At 60.9% G+C, this 22,500-nt stretch overlaps 2 non-coding genes across 2 annotated transcripts; both read right to left on the bottom strand.

Annotated features, from left to right (window-relative positions):
• Positions 1 to 3,557: 3,557 nt before the first annotated feature.
• Positions 3,558 to 3,676, bottom strand: LOC131866934 (5S ribosomal RNA). Its single transcript, XR_009365533.1, has one exon. It is a non-coding gene; the product is annotated as a 5S ribosomal RNA (ribosomal RNA).
• Positions 3,677 to 11,493: 7,817 nt separating this feature from the next.
• Positions 11,494 to 11,612, bottom strand: LOC131866926 (5S ribosomal RNA). Its single transcript, XR_009365525.1, has one exon. It is a non-coding gene; the product is annotated as a 5S ribosomal RNA (ribosomal RNA).
• Between the last annotated feature and the right edge of the window lie 10,888 nt (positions 11,613 to 22,500).

The raw sequence follows: 22,500 nt of genomic DNA on the forward strand, positions 1-22,500 counted from the left end.
TCCAAGGTGCGGCGTGCACGAAGTCGGAGCCCGGTTTGCCCCGGGTGCGCACCTCGCGTGCACCTTCGCCGCGGTGGGCACCATGGCGTGCACGAAGTCGGAGCCCGGTTTGCCCCGGGTGCGCACCTCGCGTGCACCTTCGCCGGGGTGGGCACCTTGGTGTGCAGACCTTGGCTGGGTTGCGCGCCCTGGTGGGCACCATGGTGCGCACCAAGGAGCGCTCCGAAGTGTGCTCCAAGGTGCGGCCTGCACGAAGTCGGAGCCCGGTTTGCCCCGGGTGTGCACCTCGGGTGGGCACCTTGGTGCGCATGCCTTGCCTGGGCTGCGCACCAGGGCGGGCTCAAGATGGCACCCGCGTTCCTTTTTTTTCACTATCTTTCAAAACGGAAATTTTAAAATCTCATTTTTTTTTGCCTTTTTCTGGAAATTAGTGAAGGCAGCGCATCAAAGGTGCGCACCTCGCTGCCCACCACGGTGCGCAACGCCGGTGGGCACCCGGGAGTGCTTCGAAGTGTGCTCCAAGGTGCTGCGTGCACGTTGTCGGAGCCCGGTTTGCCCCGGGTGCGCACCTCGCGTGCACCTTCGTCGGGGTGGGCACCTTGGCTGGGTTTGCCCCGGCTGCGCTCCGAAGCGGGGTTATTGGAGCGCCGCCTCTTTTTTTGTCGGAGCGTTTGGTGGGGTTTCTCGCATTGGCTCTTCCGAGGCCCGGTTGCCACCCTGGCGCGCACGAAGTCGGAAGTAGGGTTAATTGCCCGGGTGCGCACCTTTGCCAGGGTGGGCACCTTACCTGGGCTGCGCACCAGGGCGGGCTCAAGATGGCACGCGCGTTCCGTTTTTTTCACTATCTTTCAAAACGGAAATTTTAAAATCTCCTTTTTTTTTTGCCTTTTCTGGAAATTAGTGAAGGCAGCGCATCAAAGGTGCGCACCTCGCTGCCCACCTTGGTGTGCTCTGAGGTGCGCACCCGGGAGCGCTACGAAGTGTGCTCCAAGGTGCGGCGTGCACGTTGTCGGAGCCCGGTTTGCCCCGGGTGCGCACCTCGCCTGCACCTTGGCCGGGGTGGGCACCTTGGCTGGGTTTGCCCAGGGTGCGCTCCGAAGCGGGGTTACTGGAGCGCCCCCTCTTTTTTTGTCAGAGCGTTTGGTGGGGTTTCTCGCATTGGCTCTTCCCAGGCCCGGTTGTTGGGTGCGCTCCCACCCTGGCGCGCGCGAAGTTGGAAGTTGGGTTAATTGCCCGGGCGCGCACCTTCGCCAGGGTGGGCACCTTGGTGCGCACACCTTGGCTGGGCTGCGCACCAGGGCGGGCTCAAGATGGCACCAGCATTCCCTTTTTCTCACTATCTTTCAAAACGGAAATTTTAAAATCTCGTTTTTTTTTTGCCTTTTATGGAAATTAGTGAAGGCATCGCATCAAAGGTGCGCACCTCGCTGCCCACCTTGGTGTGCTCCGAGGTGCCCACCACGGTGCGCAACGCCGGTGCGAACCCGGGAGCGCCCCGATGTGTGCTCCAAGGTGCGGCGTGCACGAAGTCGGACCCCGGTTTGCCCCGGGTGCGCACCTCGCGTGCACCTTGGTGCGCACACCTTGGCTGGGTTGCGCGGCCTGGTGGGCACCATGGTGCGCACCAAGGAGCGCTCCGAAGTGTGCTCCAAGGTGCGGCGTGCACGAAGTCGGAGCCCGGTTTGCCCCGGGTACGCACCTCGCGTGCACCTTCGCCGGGGTGGGCACCTCGGCTGGGTTGCGCGCCCTGGTGCGCACCAAGGAGCGCTCCGAAGTGTGCTCCAAGGTGCGGCGTGCACGAAGTCGGAGCCCGGTTTGCCCCGGGTGCGCACCTCGCGTGCACCTTCGGCGGGGTTGCGCGCCCTGGTGGGCACCATGGTGCGCACCAAGGAGCGCTCCGAAGTGTGCTCCAAGGTGCGGCGTGCACGAAGTCGGAGCCCGGTTTGCCCCGGGTGCGCACCTCGCGTGCACCTTCGGCGGGGTTGCGCGCCCTGGTGGGCACCATGGTGCGCACCAAGGAGCGCTCCGAAGTGTGCTCCAAGGTGCGGCGTGCACGAAGTCGGAGCCCGGTTTGCCCCGGGTGCGCACCTCGCGTGCACCTTCGCCGCGGTGGGCACCATGGCGTGCACGAAGTCGGAGCCCGGTTTGCCCCGGGTGCGCACCTCGCGTGCACCTTCGCCGGGGTGGGCACCTCGGCTGGGTTGCGCGCCCTGGTGCGCACCAAGGAGCGCTCCGAAGTGTGCTCCAAGGTGCGGCGTGCACGAAGTCGGAGCCCGGTTTGCCCCGGGTGCGCACCTCGCGTGCACCTTCGCCAGGGTGGGCACCTCGGTGCGCACACCTTCTCAATGTTTTCTTGCCTTTTCTGGAAATTGGTGAAGGCAGCGCATCAAAGGTGCGCACCTCGGTGTGCTCCGAGGTGCGAACCCGAGAGCGCTCCGAGGTGCCCACGAAGTCGAAAGTCGGGTTAATTGCATTGTTTTCCCCGGGTGCGCTCCGAGGTGCGCAACATCGGCGCGCACCAAGGAGGGCTCCGAAGTGTGCTCCAAGGTGCGCACGATGGCGTGCACCTCTGGTGCGCACGATTCGGAGCTCGGTTTGACCGGGGTGCGCACACCTTGGCTGGGTTGCGCACCTTTTGTGCGCTCCAAGGTGCGCACGAAGTCGGAGCTCGGTTTGCCCCGGGTGCGCACCTTCGCCAGGGTGCGCACCTTGATGCGCACGCCTTGGCTGGGCTGCGCACCTTGGTGGGCGCCATGGTGCGCACCTTTCGTGCGCTCCAAGGTGCGCACGAAGTCGGAGCTCGGTTTGCCCCGGGTGCGCACCTTGGTGGGCGCCATGGTGCACTCCGAGGTGCCCAAGATTGGTGCGCACCAAGGAGCGCTCCGAAGTGCGCTCCAAGGTGCGCGCGAAGTCGAAAGTTGGGTTAATTGTCCGGTTTGCCTCGGGTGCGCACCTTGCGTGCACCTTCGCCAGGGTGGGCGCCTTGGTGCGCACACCTTGGCTGGGCTGCGCACACCTTGGCACCCGCGTTTCCTTCATTTTAAATTTTTTTTTTTTACAATCTCTCAAGTGGGAAATTCTATAATCTCAACTTTTTTTGCCTTTTCAGGAAACTTTTGAATGGAGCGCATCATTGGTGCGCTCCGAAGTGTGCTCCAAAGCTCTCTCCAGCTGCGTGCACCTGCCCCGGCCGCGCACCCGGCCCCGCCCAGCTTCGCTCACCTGTCCCGGGCGTCTGGTGCGGAACCTTAGAGTAAGAAACATCACCGTGCACCTTGGCCAACGTGCGCGACTCGACCGAGCGCGCACTGGCCGAGGTGCACACCGATTTCACCTGGGTGCGCGCGCAGCACCTCGGGCGCACCGGGGTGCGCGCACAACGCCCGGGTTGCACCGTGGCCTGTGTGCTCGGGGCGCCTCGGGTGCGCGCTCGGTGTCGCCCCCGCGCGCGCGGTAGTGCGGGCAGCGCACCCCGGCCCGGCCCGGCCCCGACGAGAACGCAAACGGGCAAAAGGTTTATTCAAATAGCATTGCGATGCCCGGCGAAAAACTAAAAAAGGGTGCAACACCGGGACTTCCCGGGAGGTCACCCATCCCAGTACTACTTCGGCCCAAGCGCGCTTAACTGCGGAGTTCTGATGGGATCCGGTGCACTAACGCTGGTATGATCGCACCCGTTATGAGCTTGTCGCAGTGTGTACTTAGCAAACCGCGACCCACGTGCGAATCCACCCCGGCCACCCACCCCCGTCGAGGTGCACACCCTCCCTCGCGAAGTGCGCCCCGTTCGCCAAGTGTGAGCCCTGCCCGGGTGCGCGCACCTTGCTAGGGCGTCGGGTGTGCACCCGGCCCGGCCTACGTGCGTGCACCTGTAGGGGGCGTCGTGTGCGTGCAGTGTCCCGTCTGCAACGCGGTGCCCACACACCACCTCGGGCGCAACGACCTGCGCTCACATGTGGGCCGAGTGCACCTTGGTGCATGTTCGGGGCGCCTCGGGTGCACGCTCGATCTTGCCCCGGTGCACCAAGGCGCTCGGTTTGCCCCGGGTGCGCACTTGGTGCAAGGTGGGCACCCAAAATAGGGATCAAGCACCAAAACACAAGTTTCGGGATGCAAAATGGGACCCAAGGACCACAAATGCGTTCCAAGACCCATGATGGGTCCACGAGAACAAAAATGTGTTCCGAGACTTAATAAACAAATATTGGGTTTTAGGAGAAGAAACATGCTCTGATGCCCAAAACGAGAATCGACCCCGAAAAGGCCACAGGCCAAAAGTGGGATGCGAGACAAAAAAAAATGGGACCCGAGGACCAAAATTGGGTTCCCAGGTCGAAGACAGGGCAACCGGACAAGAAACGACCTCTAAGGCTCGAAATGAGTCCCGACGACTAAAACTTGACAAGAAGCACCCATCAGGCACCCAACTCGACACCCATGGGATGCCGACCCACCCGGGCTTCCACCTAGCACACCTTGGCACCCACCCACCCTCGCACCCAACCTCGCACCCAACTTAGCACCTTTGAACCCACATTGGCACTCACCCTGACCCTGGCACCTTGGAACCCACATTGGCACTCACCTTGACCCTGGCACCCACCTTTGCACTCACCTTGGGACCCACCCTGGCTCCCACCTCGGCACCCACCCAGACACCCACCTTGGTTCCTTGGCACCCACCTTGGATCCTTGGCACCCACCCCGACACCCACCTTGGCACGCAACTTGGCTACTTGCCACCCACCTTGGCTCCTTGACGCCCACCCCGACAACCACCCCGTGACCTACCCTGGCTAGGGTTGGTGCACACCCACCCTGGTGCCCACCTTGGCACCCACCCTATGACCCACCTTGGCACGCACCTTAGTACCCACCCCGTTACCCACCCTAGGACCCACCCCGTGACCCACCTTGGCCAGGGTGGGTGCCTTGGTGCGCACAACTTGCCTGGGCTGCACACCAGGGCGGGCTCAAGATGGCACCCGCGTTCCGTTTTTTTCACTATCTTTCAAAACGGAAATTTTAAAATCTCATTTTTTTCTTTTTTTTGCCTTTTCTGGAAATTAGTGAAGGCAGCGCATCAAAGGTGCGCAATGCTGGTGCGAACCCGGGAGCGCTCCGATGTGTGCTCCAAGGTGCGGCGTGCACGAAGTCCGAGCCCGGTTTGCCCCGGGTGCGCACCTCGCGTGCACCTTCGCCGGGGTGAGCACCTTGGCTGGGTTGCGCGCCCTGGTGCGTACCAAGGAGCGCTCTGAAGTGTGCTCCAAGGTGCGGCGTGCACGAAGTCGGAGCCCGGTTTGCCCCGGGTGTGCACCTCGGGTGCGCACCTCGCGTGCACCTTCGCTGCGGTGGGCACCTTGGCTGGGTTGCGCGCCTTGGTGGGCACCATGCAGTGCACGAAGTCGGAGCCCGGTTTGCCCCGGGCGCGCACCTCCGCCAGGGTGGGCACCTTGGTGCGCACAACTTGCCTGGGCTGCGCATCAGGAAGGGCTCAAGATGGCACCCGCGTTCCGTTTTTTTCACTATCTTTCAGAACGGAAATTTTAAAATATCGTTTTTTTTTGCCTTTTCTGGAAATTAGTGAAGGCAGCGCATCAAAGGTGCGCAACGCTGGTGCGAACCTGGGAGCGCTCCGATGTGTGCTCCAAGGTGCGGCGTGCACGAAGTCGGAGCCCGGTTTGCCTCGGGTGCGCCCTGGTGGGCACCATGGTGCGCACCAAGGAGCGCTCCGAAGTGTGCTCCAAGGTGCGGCCTGCACGAAGTCGGAGCCCGGTTTGCCCCGGGTGTGCACCTCGGGTGGGCACCTTGGTGCGCATGCCTTGCCTGGGCTGCGCACCAGGGCGGGCTCAAGATGGCACCCGCGTTCCTTTTTTTTCACTATCTTTCAAAACGGAAATTTTAAAATCTCATTTTTTTTTGCCTTTTTCTGGAAATTAGTGAAGGCAGCGCATCAAAGGTGCGCACCTCGCTGCCCACCACGGTGCGCAACGCCGGTGGGCACCCGGGAGTGCTTCGAAGTGTGCTCCAAGGTGCTGCGTGCACGTTGTCGGAGCCCGGTTTGCCCCGGGTGCGCACCTCGCGTGCACCTTCGTCGGGGTGGGCACCTTGGCTTGGTTTGCCCCGGCTGCGCTCCGAAGCGGGGTTATTGGAGCGCCGCCTCTTTTTTTGTCGGAGCGTTTGGTGGGGTTTCTCGCATTGGCTCTTCCGAGGCCCGGTTGCCACCCTGGCGCGCACGAAGTCGGAAGTAGGGTTAATTGCCCGGGTGCGCACCTTTGCCAGGGTGGCACCTTACCTGGGCTGCGCACCAGGGCGGGCTCAAGATGGCACGCGCGTTCCGTTTTTTTCACTATCTTTCAAAACGGAAATTTTAAAATCTCCTTTTTTTTTTGCCTTTTCTGGAAATTAGTGAAGGCAGCGCATCAAAGGTGCGCACCTCGCTGCCCACCTTGGTGTGCTCTGAGGTGCGCACCCGGGAGCGCTACGAAGTGTGCTCCAAGGTGCGGCGTGCACGTTGTCGGAGCCCGGTTTGCCCCGGGTGCGCACCTCGCCTGCACCTTGGCCGGGGTGGGCACCTTGGCTGGGTTTGCCCAGGGTGCGCTCCGAAGCGGGGTTACTGGAGCGCCCCCTCTTTTTTTGTCAGAGAGTTTGGTGGGGTTTCTCGCATTGGCTCTTCCCAGGCCCGGTTGTTGGGTGCGCTCCCACCCTGGCGCGCGCGAAGTTGGAAGTTGGGTTAATTGCCCGGGCGCGCACCTTCGCCAGGGTGGGCACCTTGGTGCGCAAACCTTGGCTGGGCTGCGCACCAGGGCGGGCTCAAGATGGCACCAGCATTCCCTTTTTCTCACTATCTTTCAAAACGGAAATTTTAAAATCTCGTTTTTTTTTTGCCTTTTATGGAAATTAGTGAAGGCATCGCATCAAAGGTGCGCACCTCGCTGCCCACCTTGGTGTGCTCCGAGGTGCCCACCACGGTGCGCAACGCCGGTGCGAACCCGGGAGCGCCCCGATGTGTGCTCCAAGGTGCGGCGTGCACGAAGTCGGACCCCGGTTTGCCCCGGGTGCGCACCTCGCGTGCACCTTGGTGCGCACACCTTGGCTGGGTTGCGCGGCCTGGTGGGCACCATGGTGCGCACCAAGGAGCGCTCCGAAGTGTGCTCCAAGGTGCGGCGTGCACGAAGTCGGAGCCCGGTTTGCCCCGGGTGCGCACCTTCGCCGCGGTGGGCACCATGGCGTGCACGAAGTCGGAGCCCGGTTTGCCCCGGGTGCGCACCTCGCGTGCACCTTCGCCGGGGTGGGCACCTCGGCTGGGTTGCGCGCCCTGGTGCGCACCAAGGAGCGCTCTGAAGTGTGCTCCAAGGTGCGGCGTGCACGAAGTCGGAGCCCGGTTTGCCCCGGGTGTGCACCTCGGGTGCGCACCTCGCGTGCACCTTCGCTGCGGTGGGCACCTTGGCTGGGTTGCGCGCCTTGGTGGGCACCATGCAGTGCACGAAGTCGGAGCCCGGATTGCCCCGGGCGCGCACCTCCGCCAGGGTGGGCACCTTGGTGCGCACAACTTGCCTGGGCTGCGCACCAGGAAGGGCTCAAGATGGCACCCGCGTTCCGTTTTTTTCACTATCTTTCAGAACGGAAATTTTAAAATCTCGTTTTTTTTTGCCTTTTCTTGAAATTAGTGAAGGCAGCGCATCAAAGGTGCGCAACGCTGGTGCGAACCTGGGAGCGCTCCGATGTGTGCTCCAAGGTGCGGCGTGCACGAAGTCGGACCCCGGTTTGCCCCGGGTGTGCACCTCGCGTGCACCTTGGTGCGCACACCTTGGCTGGGTTGCGCGCCCTGGTGGGCACCATGGTGCGCACCAAGGAGCGCTCCGAAGTGTGCTCCAAGGTGCGGCGTGCACGAAGTCGGAGCCCGGTTTGCCCCGGGTGCGCACCTCGCGTGCACCTTCGCCGCGGTGGGCACCATGGCGTGCACGAAGTCGGAGCCCGGTTTGCCCCGGGTGCGCACCTCGCGTGCACCTTCGCCGGGGTGGGCACCTTGGTGTGCAGACCTTGGCTGGGTTGCGCGCCCTGGTGGGCACCATGGTGCGCACCAAGGAGCGCTCCGAAGTGTGCTCCAAGGTGCGGCCTGCACGAAGTCGGAGCCCGGTTTGCCCCGGGTGTGCACCTCGGGTGGGCACCTTGGTGCGCATGCCTTGCCTGGGCTGCGCACCAGGGCGGGCTCAAGATGGCACCCGCGTTCCTTTTTTTTCACTATCTTTCAAAACGGAAATTTTAAAATCTCATTTTTTTTTGCCTTTTTCTGGAAATTAGTGAAGGCAGCGCATCAAAGGTGCGCACCTCGCTGCCCACCACGGTGCGCAACGCCGGTGGGCACCCGGGAGTGCTTCGAAGTGTGCTCCAAGGTGCTGCGTGCACGTTGTCGGAGCCCGGTTTGCCCCGGGTGCGCACCTCGCGTGCACCTTCGTCGGGGTGGGCACCTTGGCTGGGTTTGCCCCGGCTGCGCTCCGAAGCGGGGTTATTGGAGCGCCGCCTCTTTTTTTGTCGGAGCGTTTGGTGGGGTTTCTCGCATTGGCTCTTCCGAGGCCCGGTTGCCACCCTGGCGCGCACGAAGTCGGAAGTAGGGTTAATTGCCCGGGTGCGCACCTTTGCCAGGGTGGGCACCTTACCTGGGCTGCGCACCAGGGCGGGCTCAAGATGGCACGCGCGTTCCGTTTTTTTCACTATCTTTCAAAACGAAAATTTTAAAATCTCCTTTTTTTTTTGCCTTTTCTGGAAATTAGTGAAGGCAGCGCATCAAAGGTGCGCACCTCGCTGCCCACCTTGGTGTGCTCTGAGGTGCGCACCCGGGAGCGCTACGAAGTGTGCTCCAAGGTGCGGCGTGCACGTTGTCGGAGCCCGGTTTGCCCCGGGTGCGCACCTCGCCTGCACCTTGGCCGGGGTGGGCACCTTGGCTGGGTTTGCCCAGGGTGCGCTCCGAAGCGGGGTTACTGGAGCGCCCCCTCTTTTTTTGTCAGAGCGTTTGGTGGGGTTTCTCGCATTGGCTCTTCCCAGGCCCGGTTGTTGGGTGCGCTCCCACCCTGGCGCGCGCGAAGTTGGAAGTTGGATTAATTGCCCGGGCGCGCACCTTCGCCAGGGTGGGCACCTTGGTGCGCACACCTTGGCTGGGCTGCGCACCAGGGCGGGCTCAAGATGGCACCAGCATTCCCTTTTTCTCACTATCTTTCAAAACGGAAATTTTAAAATCTCGTTTTTTTTTTGCCTTTTATGGAAATTAGTGAAGGCATCGCATCAAAGGTGCGCACCTCGCTGCCCACCTTGGTGTGCTCCGAGGTGCCCACCACGGTGCGCAACGCCGGTGCGAACCCGGGAGCGCCCCGATGTGTGCTCCAAGGTGCGGCGTGCACGAAGTCGGACCCCGGTTTGCCCCGGGTGCGCACCTCGCGTGCACCTTGGTGCGCACACCTTGGCTGGGTTGCGCGGCCTGGTGGGCACCATGGTGCGCACCAAGGAGCGCTCCGAAGTGTGCTCCAAGGTGCGGCGTGCACGAAGTCGGAGCCCGGTTTGCCCCGGGTACGCACCTCGCGTGCACCTTCGCCGGGGTGGGCACCTCGGCTGGGTTGCGCGCCCTGGTGCGCACCAAGGAGCGCTCCGAAGTGTGCTCCAAGGTGCGGCGTGCACGAAGTCGGAGCCCGGTTTGCCCCGGGTGCGCACCTTCGCCGCGGTGCGCACCATGGCGTGCACGAAGTCGGAGCCCGGTTTGCCCCGGGTGCGCACCTCGCGTGCACCTTCGGCGGGGTTGCGCGCCCTGGTGGGCACCATGGTGCGCACCAAGGAGCGCTCCGAAGTGTGCTCCAAGGTGCGGCGTGCACGAAGTCGGAGCCCGGTTTGCCCCGGGTGCGCACCTCGCGTGCACCTTCGGCGGGGTTGCGCGCCCTGGTGGGCACCATGGTGCGCACCAAGGAGCGCTCCGAAGTGTGCTCCAAGGTGCGGCGTGCACGAAGTCGGAGCCCGGTTTGCCCCGGGTGCGCACCTCGCGTGCACCTTCGCCGCGGTGGGCACCATGGCGTGCACGAAGTCGGAGCCCGGTTTGCCCCGGGTGCGCACCTCGCGTGCACCTTCGCCGGGGTGGGCACCTCGGCTGGGTTGCGCGCCCTGGTGCGCACCAAGGAGCGCTCCGAAGTGTGCTCCAAGGTGCGGCGTGCACGAAGTCGGAGCCCGGTTTGCCCCGGGTGCGCACCTCGCGTGCACCTTCGCCAGGGTGGGCACCTCGGTGCGCACACCTTCTCAATGTTTTCTTGCCTTTTCTGGAAATTGGTGAAGGCAGCGCATCAAAGGTGCGCACCTCGGTGTGCTCCGAGGTGCGAACCCGAGAGCGCTCCGAGGTGCCCACGAAGTCGAAAGTCGGGTTAATTGCATTGTTTTCCCCGGGTGCGCTCCGAGGTGCGCAACATCGGCGCGCACCAAGGAGGGCTCCGAAGTGTGCTCCAAGGTGCGCACGATGGCGTGCACCTCTGGTGCGCACGATTCGGAGCTCGGTTTGACCGGGGTGCGCACACCTTGGCTGGGTTGCGCACCTTTTGTGCGCTCCAAGGTGCGCACGAAGTCGGAGCTCGGTTTGCCCCGGGTGCGCACCTTCGCCAGGGTGCGCACCTTGATGCGCACGCCTTGGCTGGGCTGCGCACCTTGGTGGGCGCCATGGTGCGCACCTTTCGTGCGCTCCAAGGTGCGCACGAAGTCGGAGCTCGGTTTGCCCCGGGTGCGCACCTTGGTGGGCGCCATGGTGCACTCCGAGGTGCCCAAGATTGGTGCGCACCAAGGAGCGCTCCGAAGTGCGCTCCAAGGTGCGCGCGAAGTCGAAAGTTGGGTTAATTGTCCGGTTTGCCTCGGGTGCGCACCTTGCGTGCACCTTCGCCAGGGTGGGCGCCTTGGTGCGCACACCTTGGCTGGGCTGCGCACACCTTGGCACCCGCGTTTCCTTCATTTTAAATTTTTTTTTTTTACAATCTCTCAAGTGGGAAATTCTATAATCTCAACTTTTTTTGCCTTTTCAGGAAACTTTTGAATGGAGCGCATCATTGGTGCGCTCCGAAGTGTGCTCCAAAGCTCTCTCCAGCTGCGTGCACCTGCCCCGGCCGCGCACCCGGCCCCGCCCAGCTTCGCTCACCTGTCCCGGGCGTCTGGTGCGGAACCTTAGAGTAAGAAACATCACCGTGCACCTTGGCCAACGTGCGCGACTCGACCGAGCGCGCACTGGCCGAGGTGCACACCGATTTCACCTGGGTGCGCGCGCAGCACCTCGGGCGCACCGGGGTGCGCGCACAACGCCCGGGTTGCACCGTGGCCTGTGTGCTCGGGGCGCCTCGGGTGCGCGCTCGGTGTCGCCCCCGCGCGCGCGGTAGTGCGGGCAGCGCACCCCGGCCCGGCCCGGCCCCGACGAGAACGCAAACGGGCAAAAGGTTTATTCAAATAGCATTGCGACGCCCGGCGAAAAACTAAAAAAGGGTGCAACACCGGGACTTCCCGGGAGGTCACCCATCCCAGTACTACTCCGGCCCAAGCGCGCTTAACTGCGGAGTTCTGATGGGATCCGGTGCACTAATGCTGGTATGATCGCACCCGTTATGAGCTTGTCGCAGTGTGTACTTAGCAAACCGCGACCCACGTGCGAATCCACCCCGGCCACCCACCCCCGTCGAGGTGCACACCCTCCCTCGCGAAGTGCGCCCCGTTCGCCAAGTGTGAGCCCTGCCCGGGTGCGCGCACCTTGCTAGGGCGTCGGGTGTGCACCCGGCCCGGCCTACGTGCGTGCACCTGGAGGGGGCGTCGTGTGCGTGCAGTGTCCCGTCTGCAACGCGGTGCCCACACACCACCTCGGGCGCAACGACCTGCGCTCACATGTGGGCCGAGTGCACCTTGGTGCATGTTCGGGGCGCCTCGGGTGCACGCTCGATCTTGCCCCGGTGCACCAAGGCGCTCGGTTTGCCCCGGGTGCGCACTTGGTGCAAGGTGGGCACCCAAAATAGGGATCAAGCACCAAAACACAAGTTTCGGGATGCAAAATGGGACCCAAGGACCACAAATGCGTTCCAAGACCCATGATGGGTCCACGAGAACAAAAATGTGTTCCGAGACTTAATAAACAAATATTGGGTTTTAGGAGAAGAAACATGCTCTGATGCCCAAAACGAGAATCGACCCCGAAAAGGCCACAGGCCAAAAGTGGGATGCGAGACAAAAAAAAATGGGACCCGAGGACCAAAATTGGGTTCCCAGGTCGAAGACAGGGCAACCGGACAAGAAACGACCTCTAAGGCTCGAAATGAGTCCCGACGACTAAAACTTGACAAGAAGCACCCATCAGGCACCCAACTCGACACCCATGGGATGCCGACCCACCCGGGCTTCCACCTAGCACACCTTGGCACCCACCCACCCTCGCACCCAACCTCGCACCCAACTTAGCACCTTTGAACCCACATTGGCACTCACCCTGACCCTGGCACCTTGGAACCCACATTGGCACTCACCTTGACCCTGGCACCCACCTTTGCACTCACCTTGGGACCCACCCTGGCTCCCACCTCGGCACCCACCCAGACACCCACCTTGGTTCCTTGGCACCCACCTTGGATCCTTGGCACCCACCCCGACACCCACCTTGGCACGCAACTTGGCTACTTGCCACCCACCTTGGCTCCTTGACGCCCACCCCGACAACCACCCCGTGACCTACCCTGGCTAGGGTTGGTGCACACCCACCCTGGTGCCCACCTTGGCACCCACCCTATGACCCACCTTGGCACGCACCTTAGTACCCACCCCGTTACCCACCCTAGGACCCACCCCGTGACCCACCTTGGCCAGGGTGGGTGCACCCACCCTGGTGCCCACCTTGGCACCCACCCATCCTAGCACCCAGCCTGTGACCGGGCTTGGAACCCAACCTTGCACCCGCACCCGTCTTGGCCAGTGTGGGTGCGCACCCATCCTGGCACCCACGTTGTGACACACCCTTTAACCCACGCACCCTAGCACCCACGTTGGCACCCACCTTGGAACCCAACCTAGCAACTTGGCACCCACCCCGTGACCCACCTTGGCATCCACCATAGCAGTCGCCGACTTGGCACCCACCTCGGCACCCACCTTGACACTTGTGGACCCACCTTGCCACTCACCCTAGCATCGACCCATCCTAGCACCCACCCTGGCACCTTTGCACCCTAGCACTCACCCATCCTAGCACCTAACCTGTGACCCACCTTGACACTCACCCTCGCACCCACCTTGGAACCCAACCTAGCACCCACCCACCCTGACACCAACCCTAGCACCTACCCACCCTTGCACCCACCCTGTGACCCATCTTGGCACCCACCCATCCTACCACTCAACCTATCACCCACCTTCTCACCCACCTTGGCATCCACCTTAGCACCCACCCACACTGGCACCTTGGCACCCACCTCGGGCAAGGTGGGTGCACACCCACCCTGGCACCCAATTTAGAACCCACCGAGCATGTTACCCACCTTGGCACCCACATTGCAGCCCACCCTAGTACCCACCCTATGACCCACATTGGCATCCACACCCTAGCACCCAGGCACCTCGACACCCGCCTTGACACCCACCCTAGCACTGAACCTGTGACCCACCTTGGAACTCACCCTAGAACCCACCCACCCTGTGAACCACCTTGGCATCCACCTTAGCACCCACCCACCTTGGCACCCACTCTAGCACTCACCCATCCTAACACCCAACTTGTTACCCACCTTGGCACCCGCCCTCGCGTCCACCTTGAAACCCACCCTAGCACCCACCCACGCAGGAGCCCACCTTGGCACCCAACCTAACACCCACGCATCCTGGCACCCAACTTGTGACCCACCTTGGAACCCACCCTAGTACCCACCTTTGAACCCACTATATCACCAACCCACCTTGGCACCCACCCTATGACCCTCTTTGGAATCCACCCTAGCACGCACCCACCCTGGCACCCACCATGGAGCGCACCCTAGCACCCACCCACCTCGGCACGCACCTCAACACCCACCTTGGTGTGCGCACTGCGCCAACCTCTCAAAGACCCTATGTGGTGCGCTCCAAAGTGTACACCTTTGGTGCGCTCCAAGGTGCGCACCTTTGGTGCACACCGAGGTGCACACCAAAGTGTGCACCGAGGTGAGCACCAAAGTGCACTCCAGGGTGCACACCAAGGCGTGCACCTTTGGTGCGGTCAATGCAAACGAATTCGGAAGTTGGGGTCGATGTCCTAATCGCTGCTGCAGACTACACGTATGAGAATCGGACAAATAGCTTTATATAGGGGAGGTGTTGCGTTTGATGGGTCGACTCCCCTGGTTGTGTGCACTGCACCAACTTCAAAGACCCTGTCTTGTTTAAGAAGTCAAAAGTTGGGGTGGATGTCCTAATCATTGCTGCAGTCTACGCATGTATGAGAATCAGACAAATAGCTTATATAGGGGAGGTGTTGCATTCGGTGGGTTGACTCCCCTGGTTGTGCGCACTGCGCCAACCTCAAAGACCCCGCATAGCAGAAGAAGTCGGAAGTCGGATTTTGGTGAGCACCAAGGCGTGCACCTTTGGTGCGGTCAACGCAGACGAATTCAGAAGTTGGGGTGGATGTCCTAATCGTTGTTGCAGGCTACACATGTATGAGAATCAGACAAATAGCTTATATAGGGGAGGTGTTGGGTTTGATGGGTCAACTCCCTTGGTTGTGCGCATTACGCCAACCTCAAAGACCTTGTTTTCGTTAAGAAGTCAAAAGTTGGGGTCAATGTCCTAATGGCTCCTGCAGGCTACACATGTATGAGAATCGGACAAATAGCTTATATAGGGGAGGTGTTGGGTTTGATGGGTCGACTCCCCTGGTTGTGCGCATTACGTCAACCTCAAAGACCTTGTTTTCGTTAAGAAGTCAAAAGTTGGGGTCGATGTCCTAATTGCTCCTGTAGACTACACATGTATGAGAATCAGACAAATAGCTTATATAGGGGAGGTGTTGGGTTTGATGGGTTGACTCCCCTAGTTGTTCGCATTACACCAACCTCAAAGACCTTGTTTTCGTTTAGAAGCCGAAAGTTGGGGTCGATGTCCTAATTGCTCCTGCAGGCTACGCATGTATGAGAATCAGACAAATAGCTTATATAGGGGAGGTGTTGGGTTTGATGGGTCGACTCCCCTGGTTGTGCGCATTGCGCCAACCTCAAAGACCCTGCATTGCGGATGAAGTCGAAAGTCAGAGTTTGGTGTGCTACAAGGTGTGGTCGAAGGTGCTCACCTAGGTGTGCACCTTTGGAGCACAGGAAAAGTGCCCTCCAAAAGTGCGCACCTTTGGAGTGCACAAAAGTGCCCTCCAAAAGTGCGCACCTTTGGAGCGCAGAAAAGTGCCCTCCAAAAAGTGCCCTCCAAAAGTGCGCACCTTTGGAGCGCAGAAAAGTGCCCTCCAAAAAGTGCCCTCCAAAAGTGCGCACCTTTGGAGCGCAGAAAAGTGCCCTCCAAAAAGTGCCCTCCAAAAGTGCGCACCTTTGGAGCGCAGAAAAGTGCCCTCCAAAAAGTGCCCTCCAAAAGTGCGCACCTTTGGAGCGCAGAAAAGTGCCCTCCAAAAAGTGCCCTCCAAAAGTGCGCACCTTTGGAGCGCAGAAAAGTGCCCTCCAAAAAGTGCCCTCCAAAAGTGCGCACCTTTGGAGCGCAGAAAAGTGCCCTCCAAAAAGTGCCCTCCAAAAGTGCGCACCTTTGGAGCGCAGAAAAGTGCCCTCCAAAAAGTGCCCTCCAAAAGTGCGCACCTTTGGAGCGCAGAAAAGTGCCCTCCAAAAAGTGCCCTCCAAAAGTGCGCACCTTTGGAGCGCAGAAAAGTGCCCTCCAAAAAGTGCCCTCCAAAAGTGCGCACCTTTGGAGCGCAGAAAAGTGCCCTCCAAAAGTGCGCACTTTTGGTGCGCACCAAGGCGCTGGTTCGGTCGTTGCAGGCGAGTTCGGAAGTTGGGGTCGATGTCCTGAGCGGAGGTGCAAACTACACAGGTGTCGGAATCGGACAAATAGCTTATATAGGGGAGGTGTATGCTTCGATGGGTCGACTCCCCAGGTTGAGCGCACCGCGCCAACCTCAAAGACCCTACGGTATGGATGAAGTCGGAAGTTGGGTCCGATGACCGATTCGATTAGTAGGTATGCTCATGAGGTCGGAATTTGGGTCCGATGACCTGCCATGTGCAGGAAGGCGAATGTTGACACTGTGCGTTGCAAGGTGCACACCAAGGCGCTGGTGCGGTCTTTTTAGTCGAGTTCGGAAGTTGGGGTCGATGTCCTGATCGGAGGTGCAAGCTACACAGGTGTGGGAATCGGACAAATAGCTTATATAGGGGAGGTGTATGCTTCGTTGGGTCGACTCCCCGGGTTGAGCGCACCGCGCCAACCTCAAAGACCCTACGGTATGGATGAAGTCGGAAGTTGGGTCCGATGACCGATTCGATATGTAGGCATACTCGCGAGGTCGGAATTTGGGTCCGATGACCTGCCACGTGCAGGAAGGCGAATGTTGGCACTGTGCGTTGCAAGGTGCGCACCAAGGCGCTGGTTCGGTCGTTGGAGGCGAGTTCGGAAGTTGGGGTCGATGTCTTGATCGGAGGTGCAAACTACACAGGTGTGGGAATCGGACAAATAGCTTATATAGGGGAGGTGTATGCTTCGTTGGGTCGACTCCCCGGGTTGAGCGCACCGCGCCAACCTCAAAGACCCTACGGTATGGATGAAGTCGGAAGTTGGGTCCGATGACCGATTCGATATGTAGGCATACTCGCGAGGTCGGAATTTGGGTCCGATGACCTGCCATGTGCAGGAAGGCGAATGTTGGGACTGTGCGTCGCAAGGTGCGCACCAAGGCGCTGGTGCCGTCGTTGCAGTCGAGTTCGGAAGTTGGGGTCGATGTCCTGGTCAGAGGTGCAAACTACACAGGTGTGGGAATCGGACAAATAGCTTATATAGGGGAGGTGTATGCTTCGATGGGTCGACTCCCTGGGTTGAGCGCACCGCGCCAACCTCAAAGACCCTACAGTATGGATGAAGTCGGAAGTTGGGTCCGATGACCGATTCGATACGTAGGCATATTGGCGAGGTCTGAATTTGTGTCCGATGACCTGCCATGCGCAGGAAGGCGGAATTTGGGTCCGATGACCGAGTTGATGGCGTGCCATGCGCAGAAAGGCGGAATTTGGGTCCGATGACCGAGTTGATGTTGATGGCCCGCCATGCACAGGAAGGCGGAATTTGGGTCCGATGACCGATTTGAAGGCGTGCCATACGCAAAAAGGCGGAGTTTGGGTCCGATGACCGAGTTGATATTGATGGCCCGCCATGCGCAGGAAGGCGGAATTTGGGTCCGATGACCTGACATACGCATGGAGTCCGACTCGGGGGCCGATGTTCGATTCGATGACTTGCATTGTGGGTAAAGTCGGAAGTTGTGGTCTTTGACCCGATTCGATGACCAGACTTCGGCTGCTTGAGAATCGGACAAATAACTTATATAGGGGAGGTAGTGTTCTCGAGCATCCTCCCCCCGTGCCCGTTTATGTCGATTGATGCTGGTGCTCGACTGGTTGGAGCGCTCGGATGCAAAAATCTTGCACCAGGATTTATCGATTGTGATGGACACGGCAAGTCTCCTGATTGCTATGCAGGAGCTCATCGTGAATCTCTATGCGGCCTTGGTATGCACTCGACCTGCGGAATGGTTCGGCAATGGTAGTCGCTCCAACACGTCCTTGCAATGGCCACAGAGGTGATTCGACTAGAGCTCCAGTCTAGCTTTTGGGTTGCTTGGCGGACTGGTATAGCCGCGATCGAGTTCCGGCCATGAACGTTTTAGATAGCTCTTGGGCTTTCTGGGACGGAAGTCGGAAGTTTGGGCTGTTGTCCGATTTGATGACCATTCTTCGGATGTGTGAGAATCGGACAAATAACTTATATAGGGGACTGTGTTGTCTCACGCAGCCCCCTCCGTGCCCCTCTATCTCGACCGATGTTGGTGCTTGAAAGGGTTGGGATCGCTCGGATTTATAAACGTGCACCACCATTTGTCGAGTGTGAGGGACGCGGCAGGTCTCCTAAATGCTATGCGGGCGCTCTCTGAGAATCTCTATCCGGCCTCGACACAGACTAGTCTTGCTGAATGGTTTGGCACTGGTAGTCGATCCAACACGTCGTTGTTGTGGCCGCCTAGGCGATTCGATTCGAGCCCCCGTCTAGCTTTTGGGTTGCTTGGCGGATTTTGCCCTATCCGCAAGTGAGCTCGGTCCCTAAACGTTCGAGAAACCCGATTGCTATGCGCCGACTCTCTTTCTTGCGAGCCTCCATCTAGCTTTTGGGTCTCTACGGAACGGAAGTCGGAATCTGGGACCGTTGTTTGATTCGACGAGGCAGACTACGGTTGTGCGAGAATCGGACAAATAACTTATATAGGGGAGGTGTTGACTGGAGCATTCTCCCCCGTGCCCCTCTAACTCGACCAATGCTGGCGCTCGAACGGTGGTAGCGCTCGGATTTTCATTGAGCGCCAGCATTGGTCGATTTAGAGGGGCATGCGAGATTCCCGAATGCTATGCGAGGGCTCTAACGGAAATGTCTATTGGTTTCGGTATGGATGCAATTGCGAGTGGTTCGGCAAAGGTAGTCGTTCCGATGCGTCCATGTCGTGGCCAAATCGATAATTCGATTTGAGCCCTCGTATAGCATTTGGGTCTCTCGATGTGATTCCGCATTCCAGTCCCTTTGGGCACTGCTTGAGCCGCATCCCAGGGGGTTCCCTTCCCAATAATCTGCCTCGCAACCCGATTGCTATGCGGTGAGGCTCCTCGGCCGCCTCGGAACTATCTGTGTATCAGACGCATCGCGGGATAAGGGGTTGGCAACGGTAGTCGCCCCAAGCGCGTCCGATGCTTGGACCATTCCGAGGCGGCCCTGAAGCCTCTTCCGTCTAGCCGTTGGGTCCTTCTCGCCGCATCCCTCGCCTCGCACCCCGATTGCTATGCGGTGAGGCTCCTCGGCCGCCTCGGAACTATCTGTGTATCGGACGCGTCGCGGGATAAGGGGTTGTCACTGGTAGTCGCCCCAAGCGCGTCCGATGCTTGGACCATTCCGAGGCGGCCCTGAAGCCTCTTCCGTCTAGCCGTTGGGTCCTTCTCGCCGCATCCCTCGCCTCGCACCCCGATTGCTATGCGGTGAGGCTCCTCGGCCGCCTCGGAACTATCTGTGTATCGGACGCGTCGCGGGATAAGGGGTTGTCATTGGTAGTCGCCCCAAGCGCGTCCGATGCTTGGACCATTCCGAGGCGGCCCTGAAGCCTCTTCCGTCTAGCCGTTGGGTCCTTCTCGCCGCATCCCTCGCCTCGCACCCCGATTGCTATGCGGTGAGGCTCCTCGGCCGCCTCGGAACTATCTGTGTATCGGACGCGTCGCGGGATAAGGGGTTGTCACTGGTAGTCGCCCCAAGCGCGTCCGATGCTTGGACCATTCCGAGGCGGCCCTGAAGCCTCTTCCGTCTAGCCGTTGGGTCCTTCTCGCCGCATCCCTCGCCTCGCACCCCGATTGCTATGCGGTGAGGCTCCTCGGCCGCCTCGGAACTATCTGTGTATCGGACGCGTCGCGGGATAAGGGGTTGTCACTGGTAGTCGCCCCAAGCGCGTTCGATGCTTGGACCATTCCGAGGCGGCCCTGAAGCCTCTTCCGTCTAGCCGTTGGGTCCTTCTCGCCGCATCCCTCGCCTCGCACCCCGATTGCTATGCGGTGAGGCTCCTCGGCCGCCTTGGAACTATCTGTGTATCGGACGCGTCGCGGGATAAGGGGTTGTCACTGGTAGTCGCCCCAAGCGCGTCCGATGCTTGGACCATTCCGAGGCGGACCCGAAGCCTCTTCCGTCTAGCCGTTGGGTCCTTCTCGCCGCATCCTTCGCCTCGCACCCCGATTGCTATGCGGTGAGGCTCCTCGGCCGCCTCGGAACTATCTGTGTATCGGACGCGTCGCGGGATAAGGGGTTGTCACTGGTAGTCGCCCCAAGCGCGTCCGATGCTTGGACCATTCCGAGGCGGACCCGAAGCCTCTTCCGTCTAGCCGTTGGGTCCTTCTCGCCGCATCCCTCGCCTCGCACCCCGATTGCTATGCGGTGAGGCTCCTCGGCCGCCTTGGAACTATCTGTGTATCGGACGCGTCGCGGGATAAGGGGTTGTCACTGGTAGTCGCCCCAAGCGCGTCCGATGCTTGGACCATTCCGAGGCGGACCCGAAGCCTCTTCCGTCTAGCCGTTGGGTCCTTCTCGCCGCATCCCTCGCCTCGCACCCCGATTGCTATGCGGTGAGGCTCCTCGGCCGCCTTGGAACTATCTGTGTATCGGACGCGTCGCGGGATAAGGGGTTGTCACTGGTAGTCGCCCCAAGCGCGTCCGATGCTTGGACCATTCCGAGGCGGACCCGAAGCCTCTTCCGTCTAGCCGTTGGGTCCTTCTCGCCGCATCCCTCGCCTCGCACCCCGATTGCTATGCGGTGAGGCTCCTCGGCCGCCTTGGAACTATCTGTGTATCGGACGCGTCGCGGGATAAGGGGTTGTCACTGGTAGTCGCCCCAAGCGCGTCCGATGCTTGGACCATTCCGAGGCGGCCCCGAAGCCTCTTCCGTCTAGCCGTTGGGTCCTTCTCGCCGCATCCCTCGCCTCGCACCCCGATTGCTATGCGGTGAGGCTCCTCGGCCGCCTTGGAACTATCTGTGTATCGGACGCGTCGCGGGATAAGGGGTTGTCACTGGTAGTCGCCCCAAGCGCGTCCGATGCTTGGACCATTCCGAGGCGGCCCCGAAGCCTCTTCCGTGTAGCCGTTGGGTCCTTCTCGCCGCATCCCTCGCCTCGCACCCCGATTGCTATGCGGTGAGGCTCCTCGGCCGCCTTGGAACTATCTGTGTATCGGACGCGTCGCGGGATAAGGGGTTGTCACTGGTAGTCGCCCCAAGCGCGTCCGATGCTTGGACCATTCCGAGGCGGACCTGAAGCCTCTTCCCTCTAGCCGTTGGGGCTTTCTCGCCGCATCCCTCGCCTCGCACCCTGATTGCTATGCTGTGAGGCTCCTCGGCCGCCTTGGAACTATCTGTGTATCGGACGCATCGCGGGATAAGGGGTTGGCAGTGGTAGTCGCCCCAAGCGCATCCGATGCTTGGACCATTCCGAGGCGGCCCTGCAGCCTCTTCCGTCTAGCCGTTGGGGCCATCTCGCCGCATCCCCCACCTCGCACCACGATTGCTATGCGGTGAGGCTCCTTGGCCGCCTCGGAACTATCTGTGTATCGGACGCATCGCGGGATAAGGGGTTGTCACTGGTAGTCGCCCCAAGCGCGTCCGATGCTTGGACTATTCCGAGGCGGCCCTGCAGCCTCTTCCGTCTAGCCGTTGGGGCCATCTCGCTGCATCCCCCACCTCCTCGGCCGCCTCGGAACTATCTGTGTATCGGACGCATCGCGGGATAAGGGGTTGGCAGTGGTAGTCGCCCCAAGCGCGTCCGATGCTTGGACTATTCCGAGGCAGCCCTGCAGCCTCTTCCGTCTAGCCTTTGGGGCCATCTCGCCGCATCCCTCGCCTCGCACCCCGATTGCTATGCGGTGAGGCTCCTCGGCCGCCTGGGAACTATCTTCGTATCGGACGCATCGCGGGATAAGGGGTTGTCACTGGTAGTCGCCCCAAGCGCGTCCGATGCTTGGACTATTCCGAGGCGGCCCTGTGGCCTCTTCCGTCTAGCCGTTGGGGCCATCTCGCCGCATCCCCCACCTCGCACCCCGATTGCTATGCGGTGAGGCTCTTCGGCCGCCTTGGAACTATCTTCGTATCGGACGCATCGCGGGATAAGGGGTTGTCACTGGTAGTGGCCCCAAGCGCGTCCGATGCTTGGACTATTCCGAGGCGGCCCTGCAGCCTCTTCCGTCTAGCCGTTGGGGCCATCTCGCCGCATCCCCCACCTCGCACCCCGATTGCTATGCGGTGAGGCTCCTCGGCCGCCTTGGAACTATCTTCGTATCGGACGCATCGCGGGATAAGGGGTTGTCACTGGTAGTCGCCCCAAGCGCGTCCGATGCTTGGACTATTCCGACGCGGCCCTGTGGCCTCTTCCGTCTAGCCGTTGGGGCCATCTCGCCGCATCCCCCACCTCGCACCCCGATTGCTATGCGGTGAGGCTCCTCGGCCGCCTTGGAACCATCTTCGTATCGGACGCATCGCGGGATAGGGGGCTGTCACTGGTAGTCGCCCCAAGCGTGTCCGATGCTTGGACCATTCCTAGGCGGCCCTGAAGCCTCTTCCGTCTAGCCGTTGGGGCCTTCCCGCCCCATCCCTCGCCTCGCACCCCCGATTGCTATGCGGTGAGGCTCCTCGGCCGCCTTGGAACCATCTGTGTATCGGACGCATCGCGGGATAAGGGGTTGGCACTGGCAGTCGCCCCAAGCGCGTCC

The sequence above is a fragment of the Cryptomeria japonica genome, unplaced genomic scaffold (assembly GCF_030272615.1).
Source record: "Cryptomeria japonica unplaced genomic scaffold, Sugi_1.0 HiC_scaffold_157, whole genome shotgun sequence".
Classification (NCBI taxonomy): domain Eukaryota; kingdom Viridiplantae; phylum Streptophyta; class Pinopsida; order Cupressales; family Cupressaceae; genus Cryptomeria; species Cryptomeria japonica.